We start from the raw sequence: 15,991 nt of genomic DNA, 5'->3' as shown, positions 1-15,991 counted from the left end.
CGGGGGGGCCTCTGGGCTGAGGCAGGGGGTTGGGGTGTGGGAGGGGGCACGGGCTCTGGGCTTGGGGTGTGGGTTCTGGGATGGGGCCAGAAATGAGGGCTTCAGGGTGCGGGAGGGGGATCAGGGCTGGGGCAGGGGATTGGGGTGCGGGGGCGAGTGAGGGCTCCAGCTGTGGGTGCAGGCTCTGGGGTGGGTCTGGGGATGAGTGGTTTGGGGTGTAGGAGGGTGCTCTGGGCTGGGACTAAGGGGTTCAGAGGGTGGGAGGGGGATCAGGGCAGGGGGCTGGGGCGTGGGGATGTGTGTGCAGGCTCCGTGTGTGCTTACCTCCAGCAGCTCCCGGAAGCAGCGGCATGTGCCCCCACCGGCTCCTAAGCGGAGGCGTGGCCAGGCAGGTCCACAGGCGCCACCCCCCGCAGCTCCCATTGGCTGCGTTTCCCGGCCAATGAGCTGGGAGCCATGGAGTCAGTGCTCAGAGAGGGGGGACGGAGGCAGCGTGCCTGCAGAGCCGCCTGGCGCCTGGCCGCGCCTCTGCCAGCAACAGCAGGGATGGGGAGTCGCTTGCAGGGAGTTGCCCGAGGTGAGCGCCCCCATGGACCTCAACATTTTTACCAAGGACACTTGTGTCCATGTACGGACACATTGCTGACCCCTGCCCTAAATGATAGTAATATATGTTGGCTAATCTTGTGTCCACTCTCTGATTCATTATCAATGGATAGTTCTTACTTAGACGTAGCCTGTTCCCTTGTACCACTGTCTGCAAATGCTTGTGCTGGAGAAACTGCAAAGCAGCCCCACTGTGAAGTCACCAGGTTCAGCTTCCACCCTAAGCCAGTTCTGTACCACCACCACAGAAGCATTTTGGGACAGGTTGATGGAAGGTACAGAGCTGGCCGGAAGAGGGAGGGAGTGTGTTGGAGTCAGAGGAGGAGTGGCCAAGATTATACTGTGCCCCAGCAATAGGGTCTATGGCAGTGGTTCTCAACCAGGGGTTTGGGGCCCACTGGGGGGCCTTGAGCAGTTTTAGGGGGTCTGCCAAGCAGGGCCGGCATTAGACTTGCTGGGGCCCAGGGCAGAAAGCTGAAGCCCCACCGCATGGGGCTCCGAGCTCTGCCACCCAGAGCTGAAAATGAAGCCTGAGCAACTTAACTTCGCAGGGAACCCTCGAGCGTGGGGCCCCAGGCAATTGCCCTGCTTGCTACCCCCTAACGGCGGCCCTGGCTTTTATATGCAGAAAAACAGTTGTTGTGGCACAGGTGGGCTGTGGAGTTTTCATAGCATGTGGGGGGGGGGGGGGGGGCAGAAAGAAAAAGTTTGAAAACCCCTGATCTACGGCACTGGGAGTGTACAAGTTAGACTTGCTCTCAGGCTGTTCTAACCTACTCTGGGTCCCAGCCCCAGCATAGGGAAGATATAAAGCCTTCCTTCTCTGCACTGGCTGAGGGATGAATTTTCCTGCAGGGCTGCAGTAGCTGAAGCTCCCCCACAAACCGTATTTCTGCTCCCCCTGCATAGAGTGCTCTCTCTTCCACATGCTCACACGTTCTCCCCATTCCTGCTTTTCTTTGGAAAAGCCTCTCTTTAGGGCTTGTGCTCCTGATAATCAACACCCTTATGCATATTTCTCTAATGTTTTGTCTAAGCACCATTCTTAGTAGCCTTTCAGAACTGCCATTTTAAAAACTCTTCATTCCAATTTGTCGTCACAGATAAATAAAATGCACCTGGATTCTGCAAACAGATGCACAGATGCAGGTGGACCTCTGCCCACAATTATCCCCACTGATGGCAGTGCCTGTGCACATCTCTTTGCAGAATCCAGTGCTTAACGTGCAAATAGGGTGACCGGATGTCCCGATTTTATAGGGACAGTCCCGATTTTGGGGTCTTTTTCTTATATAGGCTCCTATTACCCCCCACCTCCATCCCGATATTTCACATTTGCTGTCTGGTCATCATACGTGCAAATCCTATGCAGTCCTCCATCAAGAAACCATAATGTTTAGACTTGACTTTTCGTGCTTGTTGCCAATACTATATTCATTTTATTTCTGTCATACAGTTGTGACTTCATTTAGCCCTCGTTATCTCACATTAAAAGTATCTAGCTCAGTCTCAGAGTAGCAGCTTCTCACTGAAATTTCCTGGTAAAGGATACCTAAAGTTATAACTGAATTCATTACCATAAATTGCCAAAGGGCACCACCTATTGGCAACTGTTTGAAGATCATCACAAATTATCACATCTGTTCCATGTTGCTCATCCCTTTCCATTTTTTATACAACTACTTGTAGAAAGAATGACTCCCCTCCCACATAAAGTATTTCAACTTAACAGTTAAATACTAGACAAAATATATTTAAAGCATACTAATACTATTACAGGCTTGATATTAAAACATATAGGCATTGTCTTAATATTTTCAAAATAAAATTAGTTGTATTTTTCCAAAAACTATCTGGTTAATTTGTGTACTTTTTTGGGTCCTGCTGGATTTTCAAATATGAAAATTTTCCATTCTTGTGCAGCTGAACTGGTTTATCTTTTAAGATTTGACTTTTGCTATGCAAGCAACTTTATGTCTCCTACAAAACGTACTTTGAGCTTCTCTATCACAAAAGTTGTATGGCTTTAACTATACCAGTAAAGTTAAAGTGGTACAACCCCCCCTCCTCCCGTTTGGATTCAGTTATATTGGGGTATATTTGCTTAAATGGGTATCGCTTGTTCCTGTAAGGGAGGGGGAATAAACTATGCCAGTATAAACCACCTAATATAACTGCATCCATGCTAGAGGTTGTACTAGTATAACTATTTTGGTTAAAAAAAAATCATACCCCTAACCAAAATAGTTATACTGGTACCAAAACTGGGTATAGACCATGCCTTTATCCAGGGTACTGGTTGGCTCAAGGGACACTGTGGCCAAAAGAGCTTAGATGCTTAAAAAGGAGAATCTTGAGTAGGAGTAGAAAGGTTGTTTTACCCCTGTATTTTGGCACTGCTGGAATTGTGTATCCAGTTTTGGTGTCCACAATTCAAGAAGGATGTTGATAGATTAGAGAGGGATCAGAGAAGAGCCATGAGAAGGATTAAATAATCAGAAAATATGCCTTAGGCTACATCAGGGGTCGGCAACCTTTCAGAAGTGGTGTGCCAAGTCTTCATTTATTCACTCTAATTTATGGTTTCGCGTGCCAGTAATACATTTTAACCTTTTTAGAAGGTCTCTTTCTATAAATTTATAATATATAACTAAATTATTGTTGTATGTAAAGTAAATAAGGTTTCAAAATGTTTAAGAAGCTTCATTTAAAATTAAATTAAAATGCAGAGCCCCCCAGACTGGTGGCCAGGACCTGGGCAATGTGAGTGCCACTGGAAATCAGCTCGTGTGCCACCTTCGGCACGCGTGCAATAGGTTGCCTACCCCTGGGCTACATCTACACTAGAGCCAGGATCAACACTCTGCAATTGCTCCACCGGCAGTCGATTTAGCAGGTCTAGTGAAGACCCACCAAATCGACAGCAGAGTGCTCTCCAGTCGACCCCTGTACTCTACCCCCGACGAGAAGAGTAAGGTAAGTTGATGGGAGAGTTTCTCCCATCGACCTCCCGCAGTGTAGACCCTACGGTAACTCGACCTAAGGTACGTTGACTCCAGCTACATTATTCACATAGCTGGAGTTGCGTAGCGTAGGTCAACTTACTGTGGTAGTGTAGACATAGTCTTATAGTGATAGGCTTAAGGAGCGCAGTCTATTTAGCTTAACAAAGAGATGGTTAAGGGGTGACTTTATCACTATAAGTACCTACATGGGGGACAAATATTTAATAATGGGCTCTTCAATCTAGCTGAGAAAGGTGTAACATGATCCAGTGGCTGGAAGGTGAAGCTAGATAAATTCAGACTGGAAATAAGGTGTAAATTTTTAAGAGTAAAAACAATTTATCCAGGGTTGTGGTGGATTCTCCATCACTGGCAATTTTAAAATTAAGGTTGGATGTTTTTCTAAAGAATTTGCTCTAGAAATTATTTTGTAGAAGTGTTATGGCCCGTGTTGTACTGGGGGTCAGATTAGATGATCACAATGGTCCCTTCTGGCAGGGTCTATTTGGACCAATTAATACCCAGTGTTAGTGCACCTGTTGTGCTCATTGTTGCTCCATGTGGATGAGCCTTAAGTGTGTCATTGTTACAGTGGCAAAAATGGTTTAATGCACTAAGCTTTTTGCCAATAATATGTATATAATTTAATTCCCACAGAATCTATAATAAAAAAGAAATAACCCGCGCGGTTTGATTATTAATGATGGGACAGCAGCGAGCCAATTGTGGTATCAGAATTTAAAAAAAAAGATTTTACTAGCTAAAACCTTAGCACACTGAATTAGTGGTGACTTTGAGAAAGGCACCCATATTTAGTTAGTAATTCTCTGCTGACCAATTAGAGCCCAAAGCTGATCATTCTGAACTGCCCAAGCAATACAAAGTGGCGGGATGTACCTGAGAATAAATCTCAACTATACATACAAAGTGATGGGGGTCTAAAGTATCTGTTACCACTCAATAAAGAGATCTTGAAGTTTCTCTGAAAACATTCGCTCAATGTGCAGCAGCTGTCAAAAAAGCTAACATCCAAGTTAAGAACAAAACTCCAAGTCTCAAAAGGAAGTCTGCAAAGTTTGCTTCAATTCCTGCTTTTAGTAAGCCACTCCCAGAGCTTCCCAGCTGGAACGTCTTTCTTCGAGTCTGGTCTTGCTGGCCCTCAACCTTCTGGCTCTGTTTTCTAGGCCTCACCTCTTCTCCCAGTTAAGGGTCTCCAACAGTAGTGCCAGCTGGGGACAGGGGTGGAGGGCCACACCCCAACCACTTTTAAGCAGTGATCCCATACTAGATCACTAAATCTTCACACAGATGGAGGGGCAGCCAGGTCAAATTTCAGAGAGTGACATTGCGACCTGGCATAAGGGGTCACAACAACACTCAAATTTGGCCTAGCTACTCCTTCATCCAGATGGAGGGACAGGTGCACCAAATGGTGTTGCAGCCTGGTGCATGGGGAGTCAGTTCCTGTTTGGCAGCATGCAGGGGAGTCCACCGAGAATTCGACTCCTGGCAGCACCAGCTCATGCACTGTGCAGGTAAGAGAAAGCAAAGACTTCCCACCCAAGGGAGACCTAGGTCCCTGCAGGAGGAGACAAGCTGGAACCAGAACAGAGTTCTGCTGGTGGGAATGGACCTGAATTTGCCCCCACCACTGGTCTCCTGCCGGAATACTCTGATCACTACAGCTCTTCTGCAGTCACTGCCATTGTTTCCTCTCTCTGTTTATAGGGATCAGCTCTTCACAGAGACCAACCACCCCTCTACCAGGCCCCATTGTGAGGCTGTTAATGAGGCACAAGTGGGCTGGACCAATTTCCTCTGAAAGAGCCCAGTCCTCCCTGTGACATTCCCCAGGCCTCAATTTTCCCACCTGTAAAATTTACCTATCTGGAAGGGAATTGATGAGGCTTAATGTTTGTAATGCACCTCGAGGTTCTTTAATAAGAGGCCGTGTAGAAATGCTGTTTCTTATACAAATGTGCTCATGCTGACGTTTGCCATGTAAAATGTAGACTGGTTACATTGGTCCTAATCCTCTTCGCATTGACATCAATGGGAAAATGTGCACTGGCTTCAGTAGATTGGGTTTTTTGAGAGGCGTCAACTAGATCTTGTTTCAAATGTTATCTTTATAGCTTTAAAATGTACACAGCCCAGGCAGAAACTCTTTAATGTTTATTTTAGACTTTAAAATACATCTGAATATCTTTGTATTTTATGTTGTATCTTCTCAGTGTTTCTAAATATCTTGCAGAGTTTAGGACCCTGTAAAGCAAGTTCCAGCTTCTTGCTCGCCGGCTGCTTCCGATGGAGTTCTGTGTCCTCTGCCAAACGATCTCGGATGTTACTCATGGAGCAGTCAGTCTGTACTCAAAGTCTGGCATTTTAGCTGGTAAAAAAAAAAGTTTTGTCTTGAATATCAAAAATCTTCAAAATTTGGCTCTGATCCAAAAAAAAATCACTTTTCCTGAAATCGGAGCTTTTCCATACTACCTGGGTTCTCCCCAACTCAAAGACTTTTCAAACCGGCATCTGGCAAAGGGGCTAATCCAAAGCCCATGAAAGCCAATGTAAAAACTCTATTTACCTCCATAGGCTTTGGATCAAGCTTGTAATGTACACAGCTCATTTTGACGTGGCTAGTATGTTGCAAGCAGCTATGTGGTGTGAGACATTTTTAAGGGGAACTCACATGGGATAGGAGCTGTTCTTTAATGAGCTCCCCAAAAAATCACCCTTGGATTATAAAGAGATTTAAGAGTGGTAGTCGTATTAGTCTGTATCAGCAAAAAGAACAAGGAGTACTTGTGGCACCGGTGCCACAAGTACTCCTCGTTCTTTTTAAAGAGATTTAAGACCTTTTATGCCTCATTCTCATCACCATATGAGCTGCAGTATTAGGGCCAGATTCTAATTTACACTGAGGCCACTTTACACTTATCTAGCGAAGTAAAGGAGCCTTAAAGGAGGTGAAAACACATGTAAAGTGGAGGGCAGTGTAGAGTGGCCTTGATGTCAATAAGAATCAGGCCTTTATTATATTTTCTATGTTTAGTTAAGCACCAGCAATCAGAAATGTCTTTTCTAAAAATCACTGGTCTTTTTTATCTTAAGCAGCATCAAGTGGGGAATTGTTTGTCCATTGCTCCAGAGTCACAGAATTCCCACTTCCAACATGCACATGTGTACATTTAGACAGCTGTCAGCTAATGAGATAAATTCCTAATTAAGCTAACGCTTGCTTTCCTGTCCATTTAGGCTGTATAATTATGTTACCACTAGCACATGTTGAGAAACCTTAGTATCAATTTTATAAAAGATAAATGAAAAGCAAAAACAAAACAAACCCCAAGGTCTGCATATTTCAGTTGCTGACAGTTATGATTCTAGATGTTTATCAGAAATGTTTTGTCCAGATACCATTTTTACATGGGAAACAAATGCCTTGGTATGGAAGTCACCTGGTGAAACAAAGCACTCCAGACATATAGTAACATCTACCAAGAGAAGAAGGCTGAAATAAAGAAAAAGAGCAGACTGCCGATTTTAATCACATTTACTGAATACCCAAAGGGAAGTTACCTGAATGAAAAATCAGACCGTTACCTCACTCATTAGGAAAGATTTACAATCACACATCTAATTTAATATAATGTCAACTGTTAAAATGAAAGCCTCCGCAGCCCACAAAAGACTGGGGAATAGTTTTAAGGGTAAGTAGATTTGAATACCTTGAATATCTACAAATCCAGGCTCTGCTAGAACAATGGTGCAAAACCAAATTCCAGTCATGAGTCCTCCATTGAGTATGCCCTGCTACCAGACATATAAATCTTGCAATTCTCTGGTCTAGCATCTCAGCTGATTTCAGGTTCGGATAGAGAGAGAGAGATGGTCTCTGGAATATACAGGACCCAACCCACAAAGGGCTTTATACATATAAACTAGGGTGACCAGATGTCCCGATTTTATAGGGACAGTCCCGATTTTTGGGTCTTTTTCTTATATAGGCTTCTATTACCCCCCACCCCCATCTCGATTTTTCACATTTGCTGTCTGGTCACCCTAATATAAACTGTCCTTGTGAACTTCACTCAGGGAACCCAGAGCTATCTGTGAAAAACTCAATAATGTGTAATGGAATAATGTGCTCATTATTACACCAGAATATGAGACCTTGCCATACGTCTTCAGCCAATGAAACTAAAGATTGTTATGTACCAGGTAAAGCTGTGTGAAATGTTCCCAGTGAAAGCTGGAACCATCCTAAATTCCAATAGAAAATGGACACTCAGGCCAGGTTCACAAACAAAAGCCACAGACTTTCCCACAGCCTGAGACATTTTGGGATTTGAAACTACAGACATGGATACCATTGGGCTCTATATAATGTCCTGGGTCCAGATTAATCTTTGTTGTTCGGTTGCTTGAGTTGTAAGTGTATTTATTTATTAGAGAGGTATATATAAGAGAGGTATGCCTTGTGACAGACTGACAATTGTCTGAAATATCCTGAATGAACTTTATCGAATTAAATTAAACCTTATTCAATTAGTTTTAACATCGTTGTATTAAAAATGCAAGTGTGTATTGTGGAATTGTTTGTATTTCCAAGGGAAGGGTAAATAGAAGAACAGCAGGGGGTGATTAGGCAAATTTACCCAGACTGTAGTATCTCCAGAGATGCCGGCCCCCTGGAAAGGTGTGTGCATATACTAGTTTCAACTAAATTCTCCAGGGACTGACAACCAAAGAAAGGGTTTTTGGATATGTAGCCTGGATTAAAACCAGCTCATGGCCTTCTTCTAGATCCAGCAAACAGACGGGACCCCTGGTCCACAAAGGGCTCCAATCTTTAGGATAGATTTGGAAGGACTGGGCCTGCCAGAATCCATGTGAGGGACGGGGTTAAATCTGGTAAATTTATTAGCATATGTGTAGGTTCTTTTATTGTTTAAAGATGTTTTCTCTGCCATGCTTGTTACCTTAAGAATAGGCTTGTCTAGGCAATGCAACCTATAACTGTTGACAGTCATTCTGTTATCAGTCTCTGAGCATAGGCGTGCGCAGCCCATTTCATTAGGGTGTGCACTCAGGGAGCCCTGCCCTAGCCTGCCCCCACCCTGCCCCCATCCACTCCCTCCTACTTCCCGCCCTCTGACTTCCCCCCTCAGAATCCCCAACCCCCCCTGCTCCTTGTCCCCTGACTACACCCTCCTGTGACCCCTGCCCCTAACTGCCCCCCAGGACCCCACTCCCTATCTAAGCCTCCCTGCTCCTTGTCCCCTGACTGCCCCCCTAGGACCCTACCCCCTACCTGTCCCCTGACTGCCCCGACCCTTATCCACACCCCCGGGACTCCCATGTCTATCCAACCGCTCCCCGCCCCTGACAGAACACCCAGAACTCCCGACCCATACAACCCCCCCTGCTCCCTGCCTCCCCCAACCCCCTCCAGAGACCCCCCCCACCCTAACTGCCCCCCCAGAACCCTCCTTGCTCCCTGTCCCCTGACTGCCCTGACCCTTATCCACCCCCCACCCCCTGACAGACCCCGGGACTCCCATGCCCCATCCAACCCCCCCTGCTGCCTGACTGCCCCCTCCAGAGACCCCCCGCCCCAACCACCCCCCCGGGATCCCACCCCCTATCCAACCCACCCTGCTCCCTGTCCCCTGACTGCCCCCACCCCTTATCCAACTCCCCTGGCCCCGGACCCCTTACCATGAGATGAGGCTCCTAGCCTCCCCACGGAGCCAAACACTGCCCCGCGGGAGCGCACAGCCCCGGCCCCCAGAGCGCTGCGCGCATGGCGGCATGGCTCCAGGCGAGGGGGGAACATGTCTGCCTCCCCGAGGAGCCAAATACTGCCCCGCGGGAGTGCACAGCCCCGGCCCCTGGAGCGCTGTGTGCGCGGCGGCATGGCTCCATGGGAGGGGGGGAAGGCAAGGGAGGGGCCAGCAGTTTGCTGCGCTCGGCCGGGCGCTCCGGCCGGGGAGCGCAGACCCCGCGGCTTGCCGCGCCGTGAGAGGGGGGCCATTTGCCCACCCCTGCATTAGGGTGTGCCTGGGCACACCCGGCACACCCCGTGTGCATGCCTATGTCTCTGAAGAGAAAGCAAGCAGGTATCCGTGGGCAATCTGTGCTGAGAAATACACGGTTAAGGCAGGGAACCGTGCAGCCTGGATTACCCCAGTCAGAAGGAAGAGAGACACAGGTCTTCACCCAAAAGGCAACGGCTGGGGAGCTGGAAGCCGAGAGTGAGTGCCCTTGCTGAACCACTGAGGGGAAATACAGGTGCAGTTGCCCTGAACTGTGACATGTCTAATGTATTATTTGTTTTATTATTATCATGCCTATTTGCATTTTTTCCAAGAGCCTTTCCTATCTTCCTGGATTTTATTGATGATCACAGTTCAGCCTTCGTTATAATGTTCTGTGTTTCACATGCTTACTGATAAGCAGCCACTTATACAGCAGGGCCTAGAGTACTAACATTACACTGCACTAAAATGATCACTGTGGACCTTAATAGGAAAATTGCTGCATCTTTCCTGAAGGGGTCACATAAGAAATTCAAGTCTGTCAATAACCTTGTCAGGAAGACTCATAACACTATGGGGGGTGGGAACCCTGGGAAGAACACTTTAAAAGCTGTCAAAATCATGGAAGTATATCACAAAACAGATAATTCACCATCTGCACCTCTCACAGATACAGAGTAACTAGGTTCTTAATTCAGCTAATCATCTTAATATCAAGCAGCTGGAGGCAGATGAGCAGAAAAACAAATCAATACAACAGGGCCCAATGCTTATTACACTACACTACTGACATACTATCATGCATGTTGTGTAATGTATTACTGTTGTCATTCCATTTAGGAGTTAAAGGTGTTTTGAACTGAAAGGGTATTTCACAAACCTCTTTCCTATCTGTCTGCAGACTCAGTCAGACAACCCTACCTCAGATCACTGTCAAGTTAGCTTTGCAACCACTAGAACTAGAAATTCTATTTCTTTTAAATGAAAGCTTTACATCCCACAGATTACATTTCAAATACCTTTAATCTGCATTATAGCCCTGGAATATGCAGCATATATTTCCACAGGCCCTTCCCTTCCCCTACATTGTGTCTTTATTCTCCCAAGTTATTCTGGCAAGACAAAAATCTTCTCTGGGCAGGCTAGTGTAAAAATAAAATTAAAATAAAACATGCACATATTTAGTATGTATAGAGGGCCTTCCAGCCCAGGCCCTCAAAGTGTTTCCATACAGTAATTCAGCCTCACAACAGCCCAGTGGGGAATGTACCATATAATATCTGTTTTATGCTGAAAATACGCTACAATTTTTTAAATTGACAATTGCAAAGTCAGTTTAAGTACAGGTCAGTTAATTGGTTTGCTGCTATCTGTTGCTTTAAATTAATTGTGCTAAATTGCCTTGCGTACACTAGATTTAAAAAACAAATGATCTTAAATGCTCCTCCTGTGATGCAGCCTTTAAAATGCCTGAAATAGACTTTGCGGGGAAAACAAATAAGGCAGCAGTCTTTGTGATGTACAATATTAATAGCAAACTGCTGCAGAACTGGGAAAGGAGATGATGGTGGTCTGACAACAACCAAAAGTACTTGTGAAAGTGCCCACTTCTCTCTGGCCAGTTTTGAGCGCCTTGCCTGGCTGTGGTTTGGAGGGCAGGCACAATATGTATATCCTCATTGACATAGGCACTGGAATGCAGGTGCTGAAGAGGAAAGGAGGTAGTGTACAGAATTCATGGCATTGAAGGTTTCCTTACATGGGCTGGCTGATATACCAGTTTGGGGAATGCTACGGTTAGCACTGAGGACTTTGACAAATATGCTTCCAAACCTTCAAGAGATTTGGAACCAGACCTAGATATTTTTCAATGCTTCACAGTCAAACTACACAAAAAGCCACCAGTATCAATTGCAGCACATTGGCAACAGGTGTGAACACTGATTTTCCCAAAATGGAACTTTTAGCTCCCAAGCTCAAAAAACAGACACAACAAAGACACTGGGCCCTGAGAGAACACATTCCATATTAGCCATATTTTGCCTTGGAAATGGAACAAAACTCAAATCAACTGTATATTTTTAAAAAGAAATTATTTCCCCCAAAATACGACATTTCCAGCTACAATTAGAGGACAAGTATATCTGAAGGGTGGAGGAATATCCCATTAAACTCTGGTTGCAAAAGGTCTGGAATACAAATTCAGGAGGGCTGTTGTACAAACCTTCCATGACAGTGTGGAAATGTTGCGTGCACATTTCATAGGCAGAGGAAAGAACATGGCCAAACCCCTGACAACTCCTTTGCATGTTTCCCAAGGACTCACATCACTGTTACAGCCATTAGACATCCGCCTGAAAAAGGATCCAATCAGAACCATGAGGACAGAATGAAAGTGCTCTGGGGCAGTGGTATTAACCAATGGAGGAAATGTAATGAAACTAGATGCTGCTCCCATTGGAGTGAATGGCACAAAACTTCATTGACTTATGTGAGAGAAGGATTGCCGCCCCCACTCTCCCTCTGGACTCTATGAAACAACAGCTTGAATCTCAGCACTATTGATGCCTTTATATAAGCTGGGTGTCATGCAGTTTACTATATGGATTTTGGGGGGAAGGAGGGACTCCATTGCATTCTTTATAAGAGTAGGAATTTTCCTCCATTGAATTTAGCCAAAATGACCACGCTCAATGCTGTTGCACATTGTGATGTGAACTGTTAACCTTCACCCCTAAAATGGCTGGATTGCAGAGATGCTGCATGTCTATGCCATAGCTGTGAAGTATTATGAAAGACTAGGAAATCAACAGCAATAACAATAAGTAATAATAATGATGTCTAAGAAACTATCATTGCAGAGCTGACCCAAAGAACATTAAATTTGGAATCAGCAAGTGGAATAAAGGGGTCATGATAGGGTTAACTAGATTATCCAGAGTATTATGGGATGGAGCCAGGCTCCACACCTCCCTTACTTTCTTGCTTTGTAAGTGGGAATTCACTCTTTTCCTCCCCCACCCCACCACCACACATGCTCTGGTGTGACACAGTTGAATAAAGGAGCAATGTCCCAGCCTGCAGTCCTGTGAGTAGAGAGTTTGGTTTTGCTGAACTGAATGGTCCCTTAATAAAACAAGGCTTTGCATGTGATAAGGAATTATCCTAAAATGATGTGAACAATGCATCAGATTTCATACTGATATCATTATTGAGAGGGAAGTTCAGGATAATCCTCAGTATTTGCTTGTCAGCTCTGAGAGGTTAATAATGAGATCCTGAATATTCTGTTTATTTGTTTACCGACACCGTATGTTACATGGCTGCACTAAATAATAAAACTAATATTATGCTAAACAAGTACTATAATAAGTAAAGTAGGGATCAACTTATAGAGAAGTCACTTGGCTTGTTAACTCTTTGGCAATGAAATGTAGGAGGCTGTGTGGGAAGCAGCCAACGGAGAAAGGTGGCGAGGAGCAGCCAATCAGGGCCCAGCAGGTTCACATAAAAAGAGCTGCATGGCCAGAGGTAGTCAGTCACTGCCTGGGACTCAAGGAGGGAGGACTGGATTACTAGCACGTGGATAGAAGATAGCACCATGGACAGAGCGGTTACTGGCGGGGACTGGGGAAATGAGAAGGAGTTCCTGGCTGGCTGCTAGGCCTGACATGCTGAGGTCTTGAGGTAAGGGTAAAGAAGGTGTTGGAATCACGGGGAAGTGGCCCAGAGAAATGTACTGAGAAGTTGGAGGGGATGCAGCTTGTGATGGCCATCTATGGGGTCTCTGAGCTGGGACCTTGCAGCGGTGGGTGGGCCTGGGTCCCCCCCACTTGCCACTGGGGAAGTGGTTGGACAGTTGGAAGGCTGTACTAGACCCCCAGAAGGGGAGAACATAGATGTGACATGGCCAGAGGTCTGTGCCATGAAGGGAACACTGCGGTTCCTGGAGTGACATGGGTCAGAGAGCAGATGTGATAGTGGGTGAGGCACCATTGGGGGAGGGTGTACTGACCTGTGGAGCTAATCCCCAAGAGGACCAGCAGGAAGCACCAGCATGGTGAGTGGAGCCTCATCAAAGGGATTAATTAAGGCCAACCCTTTTCAAAAGTACCTATTTGTTGTGAGTGCTTCACTTTTTGGTGCCAAGTTATGGGCCTGACTTTGGAGGTGAAAAGCAGTAATAGCTCCCATAACTTCACTTGGAGCTATAGGTACAAAATACCACGGAAAACCAGGCCCAGGCTGTCTTGAGTTAGGCCCCCAAATAACAGTGGGCATTTTTGAAAATTTAGGCCTTAGTGACTTGCTCAAAATCACTTAGAAAATTAAGGAAAAAATCAGGAGTGCTGACTCCTACTTCTGTGCTCTAACTACTAGGATACACTCCATATGCAAGAAAGAAAAAAACCTGAATGCCCAGACTCCCACCACTACAAAACTGTTTTGAACAAAATGCACCTGGAATATGACAGCTAATGTTCAAGCTCTGTTTCCTCTCAGACATGCATCCTTCAAAAACAGCAAAATTCCAGCCCATGACTCAACTGAGTGATTCAAGTCCTGGGTAATGAAATTTAAAAGTAAATTATTTTAAAGTCTTAGTAATAAAGTAAATGATCGGACCACTAATTTGGAAACTGATATTTGCTAGGTTATAGTACTGTGGGGATTAGTATAGCAGTCCCCTTCTGGCAGCAGCCCCCAACCTTATTTGGTTGGAGCCCTCCTTGTGCTATTACTGGCACCTCTGCTGTGTCTTTAGTTTTTCCTCTCCTTTCCTTTTCTGGTTATTTCTCCCCCCTTTGTTTTTACACTCCTTTTTACTTTCTGCCTTTATTGATTTGTATTTGAGTGTCTGGCTCTCCTCTCCTAGTTGTTTTCCTTGCTGAAGCCCTCATGCACCAGAGACTACTTGCTGCTCAGAGTGAGGGGCTTCCAGGAGAGGCTCTGTGGAGCCAGACAAACATTGGACAATTCCACAAAAGTAGGGTGGGAGAGTGAGTTTCAAGGAGCTGGCCACTGCTTCATCCAGTGAGCAACCTTTGCGGTGGGGAGTCTCAGTGGATCCAGGATCAAGGAGGTTCCTCCTTGCCCCAAGCCCCACAGTGCTCCTTTCTCTGCCCTGCATCCCTGCAGCAGTCTGGCTTCTACCCCAAGGGCCTTTCCCTGCAGAATTGGAAGCATTGCTTTACGGGTGATGTTTGAAGGGTCTAGAACTGGATTATTACCAAACTGTTTAGTAGATCTCCATGGTTTCCCTTCAGCACATGCACATGGGGCACTCCTGTGTTGTGGAAGGTTATGAATTTCATCTCTCCTATGGCTGGACTTTCTAGCAACAAAAATTAACTAGGCCGCATTAGTGAGAAATGAAAGTGGAGAAGGGAAGGAGAGCTCATATTAATGAGCTGTCAGTCTCCATTCTACCACCATTCAGGGCATTTTGCCTGACTCCTTAGAAACCATCCCATTGCCAGATGGGCATCTACAAATTCTGTAGGAGAATTTTCCTGACGGAAGCGAAGGTTCCCTGCCTTGCACAACCAATTACTTTAGTTTTGGTTGCATGCCCATCTTCCTCTGCTCTCACAGGATATATGGGCTGTGGTCATATCTAGCCTGGTCTCCTTGTGCTGTTTCCTTTCATTTGACTAGTTAAATGCCTCTAATCTAAGAATTTCCTACTTAAAATCCTCTCCAACCGATTGGCACGCCTTGTGTAGGAAATCAGGCATGGAGAGCAGTAATTGCTATAGTCCTTCACATGGCTCAGCATAGCTACTACACTCTGGCTTATAGCAATATGTGCCATAGTTAATGAAATTTGAAAGTTACGTCTTGCGTTTTCCTCTAGGGTAGAAAAAAAATAGGGCAGCACAACTTTATCTACAAAGAATTGTTCATTCCTGCTTCAGTGTCTAGAGAGTGAAGCACACACCATGTATGCATATTATGCAAGCATCGTGGTCCCATTAGCATCAATGAAAGGACATTTTCTGAGCGTGAGTCCCTAGCTTTATTAAGAAGTGTATTTCATAGTAACTTGTTGTGTGTCCTACTATAAGGAAGCCTTCACATACAAGGGGTATGCTTACACATATAAAGTAAATCAGACATGTATACTTATTCAGACAACATATTCCCATCCTCTATAGACCCATTATTCTATGTGCAAATGCCCCTTAATGGTATACTGTATTATGAGCAACAAATTTAAGGGACCAAATTAAACCAAAATGTAGACTAAGTCTGAAAATAAGTTTCCACAAAACCTAAGACCCATAGAGATCTTATTTTTCAATAAATTTTTTAAAAAAAATTTAAAGGAAGCGG

This window comes from Terrapene carolina, unplaced genomic scaffold (assembly GCF_002925995.2).
Source record: "Terrapene carolina triunguis isolate 2854851 unplaced genomic scaffold, T_m_triunguis-2.0 Scaffold67, whole genome shotgun sequence".
Lineage (NCBI taxonomy): Eukaryota > Metazoa > Chordata > Testudines > Emydidae > Terrapene > Terrapene triunguis.
The sequence above is the reverse complement of the archived record's forward strand: the minus strand, read 5'-3'. Positions refer to the sequence as shown.